Source organism: Ailuropoda melanoleuca, chromosome 3 (genome assembly GCF_002007445.2).
Source record: "Ailuropoda melanoleuca isolate Jingjing chromosome 3, ASM200744v2, whole genome shotgun sequence".
NCBI lineage: Eukaryota > Metazoa > Chordata > Mammalia > Carnivora > Ursidae > Ailuropoda > Ailuropoda melanoleuca.
The window spans coordinates 2,704,422-2,726,006 of record NC_048220.1 but is presented as its reverse complement, the minus strand read 5'-3'; the positions used below and the strand labels follow the sequence as shown (position 1 = coordinate 2,726,006).

General features: G+C 36.7%; 1 pseudogene; it reads left to right on the top strand.

The window, feature by feature from the left end:
• The first annotated feature begins 232 nt into the window (after positions 1–232).
• Positions 233–21,585, top strand: part of LOC109488682 — a 37,522-nt pseudogene continuing 16,169 nt past the window's right edge.

The window sequence follows — 21,585 nt, the reverse complement described above, 5'->3', positions numbered from 1 at the left end:
AGATCAAGGGACTTAGGTCGACCAGTAAAGAGTGTGCTAACTTGAAGCAAGTAAATCCTTAGGACTGGCAAGAACTGATAAGATACACACACACACACACCACACACACACATACACACACATACTCTCTCTATCTCTCTCTCTCTCTCCTATACCTACACCTATAGATTTATTTTAAGGAATGACCTCATTTGACTGTGAAATGTGGCATTTCTGAAATATGTATGGCAGGATGGCTGTCCTCAAATACAGGTAAATTCTGATGTTGCAATCATGAGTCCCAATTCCATACGGTGCCTGGAATCTAGGTAGGATTTCCATGTTAAAGACTTGAGGTAGAATTTCTTCTTCTCCAAGGAACCAATTTTTGCATTTAAGGCCTTGAAGTGATTGGATGAGGCCCACCATCAATATCGAAAAAATTTTCCTAATTTAAAACCATCCAGACTAGTGTTCAACCAACCAACTAGGTCAAGTGAAACATAAAGTTTAACCATCACAGCATAATTACTACAAGCCTTTGCCATCTGCAAAGAGCAAATGTAAAGCCCCTCTGAGCAGATATCACCCAAAGTCTCAGATGACTTATATAGTGTTTTACTTACCATGTTCAGCCTTCCAGGGAACATAACCTGAAAGAAAAAGCGAGATCATTGATGGAAGAAAAAAAAAAAAAACACAGACATGGGGTAAAAAGCGATATACAAGTCATTCATAGAGTTCAAAATAACTGTCTTGCCTCTGGGGAAGTAATTTAAAAGTCCAAAGTATGAACATGGCAGGAAACAATGGAAATGGGAGGAGGAGTTAAGATGGCAGAGGAGTAGGGGACCCTAATTTCTAGTCCCTGGCATTCAGCTAATAGTTATCAAATCATTCTGAATACTTGTGAAAGCAACTGGACATCTGAGAAAGAATTGCTGCGGTTCTACAAATAGAAAAGTGACGACTTTTTGCAAGGTGGGAGTGAGGAGATGTGAATATGAATGTTATAATGGAAGATAAACCATGGGGGGGGTGAGCTTCCATAAGTTTGGTACCAGAAACTGTTATAAGCAGTGGAGAGCAAAATCAGAACATTTAGAAGTATGCTTGCAAGGTGCTCAGGGGGCAAAGCCAGGCAGAATCCCAGTTGGGACAAGATGGTGTCTGGATCCCTAAGGTCTCAAAAAGAATGGGGGTGCCCAAGCATGGCAGAGTCCCAAGCATCAGAGAGGGGAAGCCAGCTGCAAACAGTGAGTCCAGGTGATGGCTTTCTGTTCAGTGTTGCCATAAACTTCAAACTGCTACATGGTACAGTGAAGGCTCTCCAAGCAGGGGTCCATGAAGAGGCAGAACCAAGGGGAGACCCCACTCCTTTCCCCAGGAGGAGTGGCAAAGGTGCGGGCTGCAGGAGTCCATAAATTTTTGAGACTTGAAATGGGGTTGTGTGCCTTAGATAAAAATGCTCGGTCACATGCTGGGGGAACATGGAGTTTCAGTGGAAATCAGGGAGACAAAAGTGATTGACTGCTTTTTGTGAGGGCTCACTGAAGAGTGGGGTATCTGATCTCTCTGGGGCTAGAGATCAGGGAGCTGCCATTTTCATCTCCACTGTCCAATTGGTACTAAAAGCCTTCAGGGAACAAAATAACCACATAAAGCATACTGGAGCCCTTTACATTGAGCCTGGATGCCTGACTGTGCTGGTATAACTCTTCCCAGGGTAAGACAGCTGAGAATCAGTGCAACAGGCCCTTCCCCCAGAAGACAAGGAGGGATTTCTGGATAATACTGAATTTACTGATCTTAGAGAACTGTAAAACCTCAGCTCTTGGGGAAATCAGTATATAGCATCCATGGTTTTCTCTCATTATTCTTCAGGCTTTTAATCTTACATTTTTTTTTCTTTTCAGGTACTTTCTTATTGTATCAACTTTTTTAAAAAGTCTCTTTGTATTTTCATTATTACATTTACTTTACATATATAATTTCATTTTTGCTTTCCTTTCATTGTATTCAATTTTAGTTTTGTGTATATATATGTTTTTCTTTCTTTCCTATTTTGAGATCTAGAGTCTTCTAACAGACCAAAATACACCCATGTCTAATTTATTCTTCTGTTCTAGTCAATTACTTGTTGGATATTATTCTCCTCTTTTTGGTTTCAGTTCTCTTCTGATTTGTTTAGTGCATCTTTCTCTGGTGTCATTGTGTTATTTTTGTATTTTCTCTCTCATTCACCTATTCTTTTTTGGACATAATGATAAGACAGAAGGACTCATTCCAAAAGAGAGAATAAGAGGCAATACTCTCTTGCCAGGGACTTAATCAGTATGGATATAAGTAAGATAGGAACTAGAATTGAAAACAACTATTATAAAGATACTAGCTGGCTTGAGGAAAGCATAGAAGACACTAGAGAATCCCCTTCTGGAGAAATAAAACAACTAAAACCTAGTCAGGTAGAAATAAAAAAGGATACTACTGAGATGCAATCAAGGATGGAGGCTCTAACTGCAAGGATAAACAAAGCAAAGAGAGAGTCAGATAGAAGGCAAAATAATGGAGAATAAGGAGGCTGAGAAGAAGAGAGATAAATAACTACTGGATGATGAAAGGAGGATTCAAGAGATCAGTGATACCATGAAGCATATTAATATCCAAATAATTGGGGTCAAAGAAAAGGAAAGACAGAGAGGGGCAGATGGTTTATTTGAACAAATTATAGCAGACATATTCCTAATCTGGGGAAGGAAACAGACATTCAAGTCCAGGAGGCACAGAGAAACCCCCTCAAATTCAATACAAATAGGTCAACAACTGACATATAACAGTGAAGCTTGCAAATTTCAGAGATAAAGAGAAAATCCTGAAAGCAGTTCAGAAGAAGAGGTCCTTAAGTAACATGTGTAGAAATATAAGGCTACCAGCAGGTCTGTCCAATGGGATCTGGTAAATAAAAGGACTGGCATAATATATTCAAAGTGTTATATGAGAAAAAACACGAAGCCAAGAATACTTTATTCTGCAATGGTGTTATTCAGAATAGAAAGAAAGATAAAGAGCTTCCAGGACAACCAGAAACCAAAGGAATCTGTGATCACTAAAGCAGCCCTGCAAAAATATTAAAGGGGACCTTTTGAACAAAGAGAGAGCCCAAAGGTAACTAAGACCAGAAAGAAACAAAGACAATCTACAGAAACAGGGAACTTACAGATAATATAATGGCATGAAATTCATATCCTTCAGTAATTATTCTGAGTGTAAATGGGCTAAATGCTCTAATCAAGAGACACAGGGTATCAGATCAGATAAAAAACATGACTTATCCCTATCCCATCTACAAAAGACTCATTTTAGATCTAAATATGCCCCCACATTGAATGTGAGGGTGTGGAAAACCATTTATCATGCTAATGGACATGAAAAGAAAGCTGGGATAGAAATCCTTTTATCAGACATATTAGATTTTAAAGCAAAGACTGCAATAAGAGATGAGGAAGGACACTATATCATAACTGAAGGGTCTATAAAAAAATTCTAACAATATGCCCTTAACTTAGCCACAACCAATTATATAAACCAATTAATAAGAAAACTGAAGAAACACATTGATAATAATACAAAAATAGTGTGGGACTTTAACACCCCACACACAGCAAAGGACAGATTATCTAAGTAGAAGAGCAAAAAGAAACAAGGGCTTTGAGTGACATACTGGACCAGCTGGACTTCACAGATATATTCAGAGCATTTCATCCTAAGGCAACAGAATATACATTCTTCTCAAGTGCACATGGAACCTTCCCAGAACACATCACATACTGGGTCACAAATCAGGTCTCACATGGAACCAAAAGATCGAGATTATGTCTGCAATTTTTGGATCACAATGCTTTAAAACTGGAACTCAATTACAAGAAAAAATTTGGAAGGAACACCAATACATGCAGATTAAAGAGATTGGCTAAAGAACAAATGCATCAACCAGCAAATTACAGATTAAAAAAATCATGGAAGCAAATGGAAATGGAAAAACAACTGTTCAAAACCTTTGGGAAGCAGCAAAAGCTGTCCTAATAAATAAGTATATAGCCAAATAGGCTTTTCACAAAAACTACCAAAATACAAATAAGAAGAAATAGAAAACCTGAACTGACACACAATGAGCAACAAGTTGGAGTAGTAATAAAAAATCTCCCAATAAACAGGAGTCCAGGAACAGATGGACTCTCAGCAGAATTCTACCAAACGTTTAATGAATTAATATCTATTCTTCTGAAGCTGTATCAAAAAATAGACATGGAAGGAAAAACTTGAAACTCATTCTATGAGGCCAACATTATCTTAATCCCAATACCAGAGAAAGACCCCACCAAATAGGATAATTACAGACCAATATCTCTGATGAACATGGATGCAAAGATTCTCACCAGGACACCAGGCAATAAGATCCAACAACACCAGCCAGTAGGATCCAACAGTACGTTAAAAGGGTTATTCACCACAAGCAAGTGGGATTTCTTCCTGGGCTGGAACGTGGTTCAACATTCAAAAATCAATCAATGTTATAACCACATTAATAAAAGAAAGGAAAGAACCATATGATCCTCTCAATAGATATAGTAAAAGCATTCTACAACATATAGCATCCTTTCTTGATTAAACCCTACATTGTGTAGGGATCTAGGGAAAATACCTCAATATCATAAAAACCATATCTTATAGCAAAAGTCATTCTCAATGAGGGAAAAACTGACATCTTTCCCTCTAAGGTCAGAAACATGACTGGGATGTCACCTCAGCACTGTTGTTCAACATAGTACTAGAAGTCCTAGCCTCCACAATCAGACAAGAAAAGAAATAAAAGGCATCCAAATCAGCAAGGAAGAAATCAAAATTTTGCTCTTCCCAGATCACATAATATGCTATGTGGAAACCCAAAAGACTCCAACCCTAAATTTCTACAACTCGTATATCAATTCAACAAAGTGACAGGATATAAAATCAATGCACTGAAATCAGTTGTATTTCTATACACTAGCAAAGAGACAGAAGAACATGAAATGAGGATATTGATCCCGTTTACAAATGTACCAAAATTCATAGATACCTAGAAATAAACCTAACCTAAGAAGTAAAGCTCTGTAGTGTGAAAACTACAGAACATTTATGAAAGACATTGAGGAAGACACAGAGAATTGGAAAAACATTCATGCCCACGGATTGGAAGAATTAATATTGTGAAATGTGTATGCTACCCAAAGCAATCTACACATTCAGTGCAATCCCTATCAATATACCATCAAAATTATTCATAAAACTGTAACAAATAAACCTAAAATTTGTATGGAACCAGAAAAGACTGTGAATAGCCAGAGGAATGTTGAAGAAGAAAATCAAAGCTGATGGCCTCACAATGCCTGACTTTGAGCTCTATTACAAAGCTGTAATCATCAAGATAGTATGGTTTTGGCACAAAAATAGACAAATAGAAAAATGGAACAGTACAGAGAACCCAGAAATAGACCCTGAACTCTATGGTCAACGAATTTTTGACAATGCAGGAAAGAATATGCAATGGAAAAAAGTCAGTCTTTTCAATAAATGGTGTTGGGAAAATTGGACATGCACATGGAAAAGAATGAAATTGGACCATTTTATTATACCATGCACAAAAATAAACACAAAATATTTGAAAAAACTGAATGTGAGATAGGAATCCACCAACATCCTAGGGGACAACCCAGGTAGCAACGTCTTTAAGCCTGACAGCAGCAACTTCCTGCCAAACATGTCTTCAAAGGTAAGTTAAACAAAAGCCAAAATGAACTATTGGAATTTCATTAAGATAATATGCTTTTGCACAGCAAGGGAAATAGTCAACAAAACCAAAAGACAACCTATAGAATGGGAAAAGATATTTGCAAATGTATCATCATATAAAGGGCTAGTATCAAAAATCTATAAAGTACTAGTCAGATTAGCTAAAATGGACAACTCAGGAATCAACAGATGTTTGTGAGGATGGGGAGAAGGGGACAACCTCTTATGCTCTTGGTGGGAATGCAAGCCAGTCCAAAGTCTCTGGAATATAGTTTGGAGGTTCCTACAAAAGTTAAAAATAAAGTTACCCTACATCCCCTCAATTGCTGTACTAGGTATTTACCCAAACAATACAAACACAGTGATCCAAAGGGCCACCTGCCCCCCAATGTTTATAGCAGCAATGTCCACAATAGCCAAAATATGGAAAGAGCCCAGATGCCTATTCACAGATGAATAAATAAAGAAGATGTGGTATATACATACAATGAAATATTACTCAGCCATCAAAACACTGAAATCTTACCATTTGCAATGATGTGGAATGGAACTAGAGAGTATGATGTTAAGAGAAATAAGTCAATCAGAGAAAGACAATTATGATTTCAGTCATATGTACAATTTAAGAAACAAATCAGATCATCATAAGGGAAAGGAGGGAAAAATTAAATAAGTCAAAAACAGAGAGAATAACAAACCATAACAGACTCTTAAGTTTAAGAAACAATCAGGGTTGTTGGAGGAGAAGTGGGTGGGGGAATGGGGTAGCTGGGTGATGGGCATTAAGAGGGCACATGGTGTAAGCACTGGGTGTTAGATGGAACTGATGAATCACTAAACTCTACCTCTGAAACAAACAAACAAACAAAAAATAGAATGGAAATAATAAGGAGGATTCCAATTAAAATTTTGTTACTAAAAATATGTCTGTGAAATTTAAAGACTCAATTAATGTGTATTGCAGATGATAAAATATTGATAAGGAGGATTGACTTCTAGCATGACCGAATAAGGAGCTCCGTTTCCACAATCCCCACTTAAAGTGGTATAAATTATTTCCTCAAAGAAACACACAGGGATTTAAAGTCTTTGGCAATGGACCTAAGGCAGACCATTTGGAGAAATATCTATTCAAGAAAATGTATGAATACTCGGGAAAAAATTGAGAGTCTGTGGTATTTGAACCAAGATCATGTCCTTCTGCCTCTCCCACCTTTGAGAGTTGGAGACTTCAACCAGACTGCACAGCCAAGAATGTGGGGCATACTTTCTCTCTAGATCCCAGTTGGGGGAAAGGAAGGGTATGCTTTCTCTCTTTCTTTTTCTTCTTATTAGCCTTTTTTTAAAAAGACTTTATTTATTTTTTTATTTGACAGAGAGAGAGTGCATACACAAGCAGGGGAAGCAACAGCGGGAGAGGGAGAAGCAGCCTGTCCACGGAGCTGGGAGTACAATGTGGGACTCAATTCCAGGACACTGGGATCATGACCTTAGCCAAAGGTTGATGCCACTCAGTTGCCTTGAAGAAGTGTATACTTTCTGTGTGGAGGAGAATATGATGTGGTGGGTGCAAACCAGAATGCTTCAATGTACAAAATTTAGTTGATGTAATACGTCATCCCAACAGAATGAAGGACATAAACCATGATGTCATAGAAACTGATTTACAAAGGCGTTTGACAAAATGCATTCCCCTTTCATGATAAATAAAACAAAACTCAATAAATAAATAAATACCTTTAGTAGGAATCTACCTGAACATGATAAAGGCCATACATAATAGAGTTGTTAGCTAATGTTATGGCAGTATTGGAACGTATAAATATATCAAGTCAAAATATGGCATATCTTCAACTTATGTAAGATTATGTTTCAATTATAACTCAATTAAAATAAATCATAAATAAATAAGTAAAATAAAGGAAATCCCATGTCTGTCATCATACAAAAAGGGAAAAAGCAAAAACTCTCTCTGTAAGATCAGCAAGAGGACAAGAATACCTACTCCTGGGGTGCCTGGCTGGCTCAGTTGGAAGAACATATGACTCTTGATATCAGGGTCATGGGTTTCAGCCCCATTTTGGGTGTAGAGATTACTTAAATAAACAACAACAACAAAAAAGAATACTAGGGCGCTTGCGTGGCTCAGTTGGTTAAACTTCTCACATCAACTCAGGTCATGATCTCAGGGTCCTGGGATTGAGCCCTGCATCAGGAGCCCCGCTCAGTGGAGAGTCTGCTTCTCACTCTACTTCTGCCCATCTCCCAACTCGTGCTCTCTCTCTCTCCTTCAAATAAATAAAATCTTTTTTGAAAAACAAGAATACTTACTTTTGTTCATTCTATTACATATAGAATTGGAAGTTCAAGCCAGAGCAATTACCCAACAAAAAGAAATAAAAGGCCTCCAAATTGGAAGGGAAGAAGTAACATTATCTGTGTTTGTATATGACATACAAAAATACATATGTCAAAAATCCTATATATTCCATGAAAAAGATTTCTAAATACTAATAAGTGAATTCAAAGAAATTACAGTGCACAAAATCAAACCATAAATATCAGTTAGCATTTCTGCACATGAACAATTTTAAAATTTGAAAGAGACATATAGAAAACTCTCTCATTTTCCAGAATATCAGAAAGAATAAAATACTTTGGAATAAATCAAGAAGGTGCAGGAATTACACAGTGAAAACAACTAAACATTGCTGACAGAAATCAAAGGAGACACAAATCAATATAGACACATCCCATGTTTAGAGATTAGAAGACAATATTGTTAAAATGTCAATATTACCCAAATTTATTTATACAATCAATGGAATCTCTATCCCATTCCCAATGGCATTTGTTTTAAATAGATATGCATCCTAAAAATTCATATGGAATATGAGGAACCCTGAGGAGGCAAAATAATCCTGAAAAAGAAGAATAAGACTGTAGACATAATATTTCCTGATTTCAAAGCATACTACAGGAATCAAAACAATGGGGTACTAGAATAATGACACATGTAGAGCAATGGAAAAGAATAAGAGCCTTGAAATTTACCCTCATTTGGTCCTGTGATCTTGCTAAGGGTGCCAAAAAGGAAGGGAGGGCTTTCAAAAAAATATTTCAGGAAAAACTGGATATCTATATGCCAGTGTAGGAGATGGACCTTTACCTTATCCTTACAACATGTATAAAAGTTAATTAAAAATGGACAAAGACCTAAAGGTAAGACCTAAAGCTTTAAAATACTAGAAAAATATATAGGAGAAAAACTTTATAACATTAGATTTGGTAAGGATTTCTTTGATATGAATTCAAAAGCACAGGCAAAAAAAGCAAAAGAGATAATTGGAAATATGTCAAACCTAAAAACTCTGTATATCAAAGAAAACAGAGTAAAAAGGCATCCTATGGTATCAGACAAAAAAATTTGAAATCATATATCCGATGAGAGATTAATATCCAGAATATATAAAGAACTTGTATAATTCAATGAGAACAACAAAAAGCCAAATAACCCAACACAAATAACCAATAACATGTGAAAATTCCTCAACATTACTACTCATTGGAAATGCAAATCAAAACCACAATAATATAACACCTTATCCCAACTAGGATAATCACTTTTTATTTATTTATTTATTTATTTATTTATTTATTTATTTATTGTTTGTTTGTTTGTTTGTTTTTGTTCAGCCTGGGTTTATTAGCCTTCTATGTTTTCAGAGAGATTACATATTTCACACAGAAATTGAACATTAGTTTGGATTCATGATGATAAAAACTATTAGCATTGAAAAATCTATTGATGACCTGTTAATAAATAATGAGAATTAACAGTTTCACAAAATGTAGTTTTTTTCCTTTCAAGGTTTTATTTAAATTCAAGTTAGTTAACTTACAGTGTAGTATTAGTTTCAGGGATAGAATCTAATGATTCATAACTTGCATATAACACCTTGTGTTCATTACAACAAGTGCCCTCCTTAATGCCCATCACCAATTTAAGACATCCCCACACACACCTCCCCTCCACAACCCTTAGTTTGTGCCTTATGGTTACGAGTCTCTTAATGTTTGCCTTTCTCTCTGTTTTTATCTGATTTTATTTTTCCTTCCCTTACCCGAAGTCCATCTGTTTTCTTTCTTAAAATCGACATATGAGTAGAATCATGTGTTATTTTTCTTTCTCTGACTTATTTTGCATGGCATACTACACTTTAGTTCCATCTATGTTGTTGCAAAGGCAAGATTTCATTCTTTTGGATCACTGAGTAATATTCCATTGTGTGTCTATACCACATGTTTATCCATTCATCACTCAATGGTCAGTTGAAGGCTGAATAATACCCCATTGATTGCATATAGCACTTTTGTTTAGCCATTCATCCATTGATGGACATTTGGGTTGCTTCCACATTTTGGCTATTGTAAAGATAGCTTTTCTGAACGTGGATGTGCAAATATCTCTTTGAGAACCTGCTTTTAATTATTAGATAGATATACCCAGACTGAGATTGCTGGATCGTATGGTAATTCTATTTTAAAGTTTTTTTTTAAGATTTTATTTATTTATTTGACAGACAGAGAGACAGCCAGTGAGAGAGGGAACACAAGCAGGGGGAGTGGGAGAGGAAGAAGCAGGCTCTTAGCGGAGGAGCGTGATGTGGGGCTCGATCCCAGAACGCCAGGATCATGCCCTGAGCTGAAGGCAGATGCTTAACGACTGAGCCACCCAGGCACCCCTATTTTAAAGTTCTTTTAGGAACCCACATCCAGTTTTCCATAGTGGTTATAGCCTTATACATTCCCAGTAACATGGCACGAGGGATCCACTGTCTATTATTTAAAGATAACCACTATTTAAGCATAATAATACCTGTTGGAGACAATGTGGAGATATTGGATCTCTTTTTTAGATATGTCTCTTGAGGCAAGGAAAAGAAAAGTGAAAATAAACTACTGGGACTTCATCAAAATAGAAAGCTTCTGCACAGGATAGGAAACAATCACCAAAGCTAAAAGTGAACCTATGGAAAGGAAGACATTTGTCAATGACATGTCTGATAAAGGGTTATTATTCAAAATATATAAAGTACTTATACAATTCAACACGCAAACACCAAATAATCCAATTAACAATGGGTCTAAGACATGACTATGACTTCCTTCCAAAATAGAGATGGGTTAAAGACACAGGAAATGATGTTCAACATCACTCATCATCAAGGAAATTCAAATCAAAACTACAAAATATATCACCTCACAACTCTCAGAATGGCTATAATCAACAATAATAATAAGAAACCACAGGTGTTGGCAAGGATGTGGAGAAATGGGAACACTCTTGCAATCTTGGTGGGAATAGAAAGTGGTGCAGCCACTCTGGAAAAGAGTACGGAGGTTTCTCAAAAAGTTAAAAATAGAAGTACACTCAGACCCAGCAATTGCACTATTAGGCATTTTCGTAAAGACTACAACAATGTTCATTCAAAGGGATACATACACTATAATGTTTATACCAACATTGTCTACAGTAACTAAGATATCGAAACAGCCCAAGTGTCCATCCACTGATGAATGGATAAAGAAGAAGTGGTATAGTCCTACAATGGAATATTACTCAGCCATAAAAAAGAGTGAAATCTTGCCATTCGCTATGATGTGGATGGAGCTAGAGACCAATATGCGAAGCAAATTAAGTCAGTTGGAGAAAGACAAATTCCATATGATTTCACTCATAGATAGAATTTAAGAAACAAAACAAAATCAGCAAGGAGAAGAAAAGATAGAGTCAAAGCAAGAAACAGATAAGAGTCTGTATAGAGTATAGGGAACAAACTGATGGTTACCATGGGAAATGTAGTGGGGGAGTATGGGTAATATGTGATGGGTATTAAGGAGTGCAGGTGTGATGAGTACTGGGTGTTGTATGGAAGTTCTGAATCACTATTTTGTATACCTGAAGCTAATGTCTCACTGTGTGTAACTAACTGGAATTTAAATGAGAAATTCAAAGAAGATGATGCTTGACTCAGTGTACTAATATTTTGTGGAGTACTTCTCATCTGTGTTCATAAGAAATACTGGTTTACATTTTTCGTTTATTGTTTTAGTCTGCTCTTGATACTTTTGCAGGACTTTGAAAAAAGATCAGTGTTAATCTTATGAAGTGTTTGGTAGAATTTCTCCATTACATCACCAATTAAGCCATCTGGGCCTGGGCTTTACTTTGTTTTGTTTAGAGGTGTTTCTTGTGTTTGGATTACTGTTTCAGTCTCTTTACTTCCTCTAAGTCTATTTAGGGTTCCTATTTCTTTTGGAGTTAGCTTTGGTAGTTTGTGTGTTTCTAGGAATTGATCTATTTCATGTAGATTTTCTACTTTATTGGTATGCAATTATTATAGTATCCTGTTATCATTTTGATGTTAGTACGTTTGGCTGTAACGTCCCCACTTTCATTTCTTATTTTTGTAATTTGAATCTTCTTTTTGTGACATAAACAGTGTACTTAAAATTTTCTCAATTTTGATTATATTTTCAAAGAAAAAAATTTGGATTTATTAATATTAATTATTATTATATCCATTTTTATTATTTTTATTAATATTATATCTATAGTTGTTACATAAAGTTACATTATTCAGGTGTACAAATCGTGATTCAAAAAGTCTATGTTACGCTGTGCTCACCATAATGTAGTTACCATCTGTCTCCATTCATTGACTGTATTTTTTATGCTGTATCTTTTATCCCTTGACTTATTCATTGTTACTGGAAGTTNCGGGAAGTCTCCATCCCCACTCCCTTTCACCCATGTTGCCTATCCTCTCACTCCCTTGCCCTCTAGCAACCACCAATTCATTTTCTGTATTTATAGATCAGTTTCTGCTTTTGTTTGTTTGTTCATTTGTTTTTGTATTTTAGGTTTCACATATAAATGAAACCATATGGTATTTGTTTTTCTCTTCTGATTTCTTTCATTTCGAATATTATCTTCTAGGTCCATCCACATTGTTGCAAATAGCAAAAATCTCTTTCTTTTTTATGATTGAGTAATAGTTCATTGTGTGTGAGTTCATGTGCGTGTGTGTATGTGTGTGTGTATAACATTTTCCCTCATTTATCTGTCAATGGATGCTTGAGTTGCTTCCATATCTTGGCTATTATAAATAATGTAGTAGTAAACATAAAAAATCAGTGTTTTTGTGCTAACACAAGTACATAGCAAGGGGTTCCTTGAATCCAAGTTTTCAATAGAAACAAAAATTGATTCAATAGGGACCATAGAATTAATACCTAGCTTGGAATCACAGACCACGGGCAAGTAATTTAACCTTTCTGAGGCATTGATAAAAATACCAACCTTATGGAATTATTGTGTCAATGGGCTCACAGGAGCACCTAGCACTTAGCATGGTATATCATATATATGCGAGTTCAGTCTGAAGTCCAAAGCAACTGGTACTCTTAAAACCCAACCACTGTGAGTGCATCTTGTTATTTTCTCATCTTGGGATATCAACTCATAAAGGGTATTGGGTCAAGAATAATATAAATAAATCAATACAAGAAAGAAATGAATAACAAGAGGAAAATGTATTTTTTGACAAGTCTACATTACTGGACACTTGTAGACTGTTTGATATCTACTGAGCTGTATTTATTATTTATTTATTTATTTGTTTGTTTATTTATTGAAGATAGTCATTCTTTTTTTTTTCAATTTTTTGTTATGTTATATTATTCACCATACAGTACACCATTAGTTTTTGATGTAGTGTTCCATGATTCATTGTTTGCATATAACACCCAGTGCTCCATGCAATACGTGCCCTCCTGAATACTCATCACTGGGTTAGCAAAATCCCCCACCCCTCTCCCCTCTGAAGGCCTCAGTTTGTTTCCCAGAGTCCATAGTCTCTCATGGTTCATTTCCCCTTTTGTTTACTCCCCCTTCATTCTTCCCTTCCTTCTCCTACTGATCTCCTTGCTATTCCTTATGTTCCACAAATGAATGAAACCATAGGATAATTGTTTTTCTCTGCTCGAGTTATTTCACCTAGCATAATCTCCTCCAGTCTTATTCATGTTGCTGCAAATGTTGGTTAATCGTTCTTTCTAAGAGCTGATTAATATTCCATTGTACAGGGGCGCCTGGGTGGCATGGCGGTTAAGCATCTGCCTTCGGCTCAGGGCGTGATCCCGGCGTTATGGGATCGAGCCCCATATCAGGCTCCTCCGCTATGAGCCTGCTTCTTCCTCTCCCACTCCCCCTGCTTGTGTTCCCTCTCTCGCTGGCTGTCTCTATCTCTGTCGCATAAATAAATAAAATCTTAAAAAAAATATTCCATTGTACATAGGGACCACATCTTCTTTATTCATTCACCTGTTGAAGGGCATCCTATGACCCAGCAAGTGCACTACTGGGTATTTACCCCAATGATACAGAGAGATGGGCCATATGCACCCAATGTTCATAGCATCATTGTCCACAATAGCTAAACTCTGGAAGGAGCCGAGATACCCTTCAACTACTCTACTTAAACCGGTCATCCTACAGGTTTTTTAGTACCTCTATCTCCTTCAAAAGAGATAATTTATTCATAGGGTTTTTTGATGAGGATTTCCATCAGAGAAGACTTCCCAGGGCTTGGACCAATGAAGGACATTTGTATAAAGAATGCATTGGGGAAGGAGTTGCCAGCCTGCACCATAACTCCCACCCCAGCATAGACTTCTAAGAACTTCTGAGGCCCTTCCCTTACCAAAGTCCATTCTTACATATTTAACATTACTGGCAGATCTGGCCCACACAGAGAAGTGGTATTATAAAATGAGGAAAAGACAGTCTTTTCCATAAATTGTGTTGGGAACCTGGTCAACCACATGGAGAAAGAATGAAACTAGACCGCTTTCTTACACCATGCACAAAAACAAACTTTAAAATAGATTAAAGATCTAACTGTGAGACCTGAAACCATAAAATAACTAGAAGAATACAGAAGCAGTGATCTGTTTGTCATCAGCCATAGAAACATTTTTCTACCTATGTCTCCTTGTCAAGGGAAACATAGGCAAAATTAAACTACACTAAAATAAAAACCTTTTGTCTTGCTAAGTAAACAATCAACAAAACATGAAGACAACCTACTGAATGGGACAAGATATTGCAAATGACATATCCAATAAAGGGTTAATATCCAAAATATATAAAGAACTTAAACAACTAAACACCAAAAAACCAAACCAAACCAAACCAAACCAAAACAAAAACAGTCGAAATAAAAAATGGTCAGATGGACCTGAATAGATATTTTCCAAAGAAGACATACAGATGGCTAGTAAACATATGAAAATATCCTTAACATCATTCATAACCAGGGAAATGCAAATTTTTTAAAATTGAAATTCCATTAGCCAACATAAAGTACATCATTAGTCTCAGATGTAGTGTGCAACAGTTTATCAGTTGGAATAACACCCAGTGCTCATCACTTCATGTGCTCTCCTTAATGCCCATCACCCAGTTACCTATCCCACCACCCACCTCCCCTCCAGCAACCCTCAGTTTGTTTCCTATAGTCAAGAATCTCTCATGGTTTTTCTCCCTCACTGATGACTTCCCATTCCATTTTCCCTCCTTTCCCCTATAGGGAAATGCAAAGGAAAACAAAAATGAGATATTACCTCACACCTGTCATAATGGCTACCATAAAAAACACAAGAAACAATAGGTGATGGCAAAAATGTGGAGAAAAGGGAACCTTTCTTGCACTGTTGATTGGAATACAAACTGGTGGAGCCACTGTAGAACACAGTATGGAAGTTTCTCCAAATGTTAATAATAGAACTAGATTTTGATGCCCGTAATTCCACTACTGGGAAATAGTAAGAAAACAAAACATTAACTTGAAAAGATATAGGCACCCCTGTGTTAATTGCAGTATTATATACAATAGCCAAGATATAGAAGCAAACTAAGTGTCCATCAGTAGACAAATAGCTAAGGTAGATGTGGTGTGACATCCCTCTTCCTCTGGCTACAGTGTTCACCTCCCAGGTTCCTGGATGCCCTTTTCCTCATCTCCTTCAGTCTTTGCTGAAACTTCACCTTTGAAGCAGGGCCCATCCTGACCCCTCCTTTGAAAATGCAAATCCTCCTGCCTGCACCAGGAAATCTTTTTTTTTTTTCTAATTTACTAATTGTTATGCTTCTTTCGCTGAAAAAATAGGAGCACAATTAAAGCATTATTTGTGTCTCATTTGTTCACTGATCTATGGCCTCCACTGAATATACCACCTTAAGGATGATGGTTGCCATGTGCGTTGTTGATGACTTTTGAATCTTGACCACTTGGGACATAGTATTCCAGTGATAAGCTGAGATAAGAGATGGTGCCTTTGGTCTGATGTTTTGAGGTCTGATGCCTGTGTTATTAAAGAAGGAGGTACACTGCAGGGCTATGAGCAGGAAAGAACCTCTACCTTCCCTCAAGTCACATGTTAGCATGGGACCAAACTCTGTAGGGCTCACTTTGGAGAAACAGGAACTAATTGACCATGTTGATAATGTACAAAGACATTTGAAGTTAGCACTTATCTTATTGGCCTGGGCCCTACACCAATATCAGCTTCATTTGTTTTTCAACCAGACTGGTTTATGAAAAATGTATTTTTTTAAACAACTGTATTCATTCCAAAAAGAAAAATAAAAAGCACAGAATAAATTGCTTAGATTATATAGTTATACTAGCTATAGTTTTTATTCTGTATTCATTATTGAATTTAATATTCAGCTTTGGTGTATTAACCTTGACAACTAGCATTTATATATATTTTAATTAAATCAATGTAGACTTCCACACTCCAAATTGAGCTATCCATAGAACAATGCATAGAAGTCTCAGAAGAGAAAAATTACTCTCTGGATGGCTGTAGTTTGACTAGGTTAATAAAACACCTTTGTTTTCTAGCAGCTGAAAACAATGAGCACTCTGAGTGTACTTCCTCCTCTGGTCCTGTAGAACTCTCTAGAATCACTTATCACTTGAGGAAGAGATGTTTGTGACCGCAGGTGCTGACTTTAATTAAACAAATTTCTAAGCTTATCAAGAGAATTTGTTGTCATTTGTGATTCCTCTGGACAAATCAAGAAGTTCACTGTGCACACACCGGTTTCCAATCCTTGGTGATGCAGCAACCCGCCCCTGCTATAGCCCTGGATCCAGGCACCTGCACCCAGCTGCAGCCCATCAGAGGTGTCCCCTGCACTGCTGAGGAGCTCAGATGAAGTAAGTCCTCTCCCTGTCTGCAGCTCTTGCTTGAAGGGAGAGACCTGGCCTTTTTTCCAGGAATTTGCTTTTTCAATTCTTTTTTTGTTTGAGATTCTTCTTATGCTAAGTCCTTTGTCTTTCACAGTAAGTCTCCTCTCTCTGTGGTCCAACTCCCACACTTACCATTTTTTCCCTTATCATTTCTTTTCTATTCCATTTCTCTCATCTCTCTTTCCTGTTACACTTTTTAGTCTTCTGTCTTCTTCTTTCATTGCTCTTTATCTATAAAGCTCATTGCTCTGATTAAAATTATCGAGTTTTTTTCTCTCTGCAATCTACAAACTCAACTCTTATATTGAAATGTGTTTTATTTTTAATGTAACTTACTTTTTATGTTTGTTTATGTCTTTACTAATTTTCCAACGTCTGGGACTGTTCTCATCCATTCCCATTTCTCTGACTTTATTTACTGTCTTTAAAACTATGTTTTTATTTTCCTTTTGACTTTCCCCTACTTTTCTTTTTATCGTCCAGTTTTGTTACTCCTTTCTTGTTTGTGCCTCTGTTTTATTAAATGCATATGTTTTATTCCTTTCTGTCATTTCTTTACATTCTTTAACATAGTTGCTTTACTATTTTTCATTCTTCTATAATGCCCTTCACATAAGACTAGGCACCTGTTACTGTCATTCTTATGTGCTCTGCCTTTCTCTTGCACATGTTCTAATTTAATAAACTTAAAAACTTTTAGTGATTTTATTTTCACTGTCATTTATTTCTGTATAGTTTTCATGTGTAAGTGTTCTAAGTCTCTCTTTGCAAATCTAATTTAAAAATCATTTAAAATATTTTTATGGACCAGTAATGTGGCACACAAGTTAGAAGCTTTTAAAAACATTAAGAAAAGGTGCTGTAAAAATTTCAATTCATTCCAAACTACATATATTTATATAGAATACTCTCTGTAAAATATATCATTCTCACATTCAGAATTATAAACTAATTTGAAAAATAAAAGCTGCTTTCTCTAAGGTGCATTTCTAGATGTTTCCATCCAGGATTTTTACTTATCCAAGTTTGTATAAATTTATATTGTGTTTATACTTTCTTCTCTTCTTTTTTTTACTAATTCAATCTACTCCCTCCCATCTTTTGTTTCTGTTATTAGTGTCTTTTTTTCTCTTTCATTCATGCCCACTTCTCTTTTCTCCTTGTCTTTTTTTCTCTATTCTCAGAACTCTTTTTGTAAATTTGTAGTTTTAATTTTTTTTAAATTTTATTTTATTTTATTTTATTTTTTTAAATTTTATTTTATTATATTGTGTTAATCACCATACAGTACATCCCCAGATTTCCGATGTAAAGTTTGATGCTTCATTAGTTGCGTATAACACCCAGTGCACCATGCAATACGTGCCCTCCCTACTACCCATCACCAGGCTATCCCCTTCCCCCACCCCCTCCCCTCTGAAGTCCTCAGTTTGCCTCTCACAGTCCATAGTCTCTCATGTTTCATTCCCCCCTCTGATTACCCCCCTTTTCTTTATCCCTTTCTTCCCCTACCGATCCTCCTAGTTCTTATGTTCCATAGATGAGAGAAATCATATGATAATTGTCTTTCTCTGCTTGACTTATTTCACTTAGCATTATCTCCTCCAGTGCCGTCCATGTTGCAGCAAATGTTGAGAATTCGTTCTTTCTGATAGCTGAGTAATATTCCATTGTATATATGGACCACAGCTTCTTAATCCAGTCATCTGTTGAAGGGCATCTCGGCTCCTTCCATGATTTGGCTATTGTGGACAATGCAGCTATGAACATTGGGGTGCATATGGCCCTTCTCTTTACTACGTCTGTATCTTTGGGGTAAACACCCAGTAGTGCAATGGCTGGGTCATAGGGTAGTTCAATTTTTAACTTTTTAAGGGACCTCCACACTGTTTTCCAGAGTGGCTGTACCAACTTGCATTCCCACCAACAATGTAGGAGGGATCCCCTTTCTCCACATCCTCTCCAACAATTGTTGTTTCTTGCCTTGTCTATCTTTGCCATTCTAACTGGCGTAAGGTGGTATCTCAGTGTGGTTTTGATTTGAATTTCCCTGATGGCTAATGATTTTGAACATTTTTTCATGTGTCTGTTAGCCATTTGTATGTCTTCATTGGAAAAGTGTCTGTTCATATCTTCTGCCCATTTTATGATTTGTTTATTTGTTTCTCGTGTATTGAGTTTGAGAAGTTCTTTGTAGATCTTGGATACCAGTCCTTTATCTGTGGTGTCCTTTGCAAATATATTCTCCCATTCCGTGGGCTGTCTCTTAGTTTTTTTGACTGTTTCCTTGGCTGTGCAGAAGCTCTTTATCCTGATAAAGTCCCATAAGTTCATTTTATCTTTTATTTCTCTTGCCTTTGGAGATGTGTCGTGAAAAAGGTTGCTCTGGCCGATGTCATAGAAGTTGTTGCCTATGTTCTCCTCTAGAATTTTGATGGATTCCTGTCTCACATTGAGGTCTTTCATCCATTTGGAGTTTATTTTTGTGTATGGTGTGAGAGAGTGGTCAAGTTTCATTCTTTTGCATGTAGCTGTCCAATTTTCCCAGCACCATTTATTGAAGAGACTGTCTTTTTTCCACCGGATGTTTTTTCCTGCTTTATCAAAGATTAGTTGCCCAAAGAGCCGAGGGTCCATTTCTGGGTTCTCTATTCTGTTCCATTGGTCGATGTGTCTGTTTTTGTGCCAGTACCATGCTGTCTTTGTGATCACAGCTTTGTAGTACAGCTCGAAATCCGGCATTGTGATGCCCCCAGCTTTGTTTTTCCTTTTCAACAGTTCCTTGGAGATTCGGGGCCTTTTCTGGTTCCATACAAATTTAAGGACTATTTGTTCCAGTTCTTTGAAAAATGTCCTCGGTATTTTGATCGGGATAGCATTGAAAGTGTAGATTGCTCTGGGTAGTATGGACATTTTAACTATGTTAATTCTTCCAATCCATGAGCATGGAATATTTTTCCATCTTTTTATGTCTTCCTCAATATCTTTCAAAAGTGATCTATAGTTTCTAGCATATAGGTCCTTTACGTCTCTGGTTAAGTTAATTCCAAGGTAACGCATGGTTTTTGGTGTTATTGTAAATGGGATGGATTCCCTAATTTCTCTTTCTTCAGTCTCGTTATTCGTGTATAGAAATGCAACTGATTTCTGGGCATTGATTTTGTATCCTGCCACCTTACTGAATTGTTCTATAACTTCTAATAGTTTGGGAGTGGATTCCTTTGGGTTTTCCATATAGAGTATCATGTCATCTGCAAAGAGAGACAGTTTGACTTCTTCTTTGCCGATTTGGATACCTTTGATCCCTTTTTGTCTTCTGATTGCTGTTGCAAGGACTTCTAGTACTATGTTGAATAATAGTGGCGAGAGTGGGCATCCTTGTCGTGTTCCTGATCTTAAGGGAAAGGCTTCCAGCTTTTCCCCATTGAGAATAATGCTTGCAGTAGGCTTTTCATAGATGGCTTTTATGAGATTGAGAAATGTACCCTCTATTCCTACACTCTGAAGGGTTTTAATCAGGAAAGGATGCTGTATTTTGTCAAATGCTTTTTCTGCATCAATTGAGAGGATCATATGGTTCTTGAGTCTTTTCTTGTTGATATGATGTATCACATTGATTGATTTGCGAGTGTTGAACCATGCTTGCATCCCAGGTATGAATCCCACTTGGTCATGATGGATAATCCTTTTAATGTACTGTTGGATTCTATTAGCAAGGATCTTGTTGAGGATTTTGGCATCCATATTCATTAGAGAAATCGGTCTGTAATTCTCCTTTTTGAGGGGGTCTTTGCCTGGTTTGGGGATCAAGGTAATATTAGCCTCATAGAATGAGTTTGGTAGCTTTCCTTCTGTTTCTATTTTTTGAAATAGCTTTAGGAGAATAGGTATTATTTCTTCTTTGAATGTTTGGTAGAATTCCCCAGGAAAACCGTCTGGGCCTGGAGTTTTATTATTTGGAAGGTTGTTTATCACTGACTCAATTTCTTCATAGTTAATTGGCCTATTTAAGAAATCTATTTCTTCCTGTTTCAGTCTTGGTAGTTTATAGGTTTCCAGGAAGGCCTCCATCTCTTCCAGATTGTTTAGTTTTTTGGCATATAGCTGTTGATAAAAGTTTCTAATAATCCTTGCAATTTCAATGGTGCTGGTCGTGACCTCTCCCTTTTCAGTCATAATTTTAATAATCTCAGTCCTTTCTCTTTGTTTTTGGACAAGTTTTGCCAGTGGTCTATCAATTTTATGGATTCTCTCAAAGAACCAGCTTCTAGTCCTGTTGATCTGCTCTACTGTGGTTCTGGTCTCTAATTCATTGATTTCTGCTCTAATCTTGGTCAACTCCTTCCTTGTCAGTGGGTTAGGCCTGTCCCTCTGTTGCTGTTCCAGTTTCTTGAGGTGAGAATATAGAAACTGCATTTTAGATTTTTCTATTCTTTTGAGTGAGGCTTGG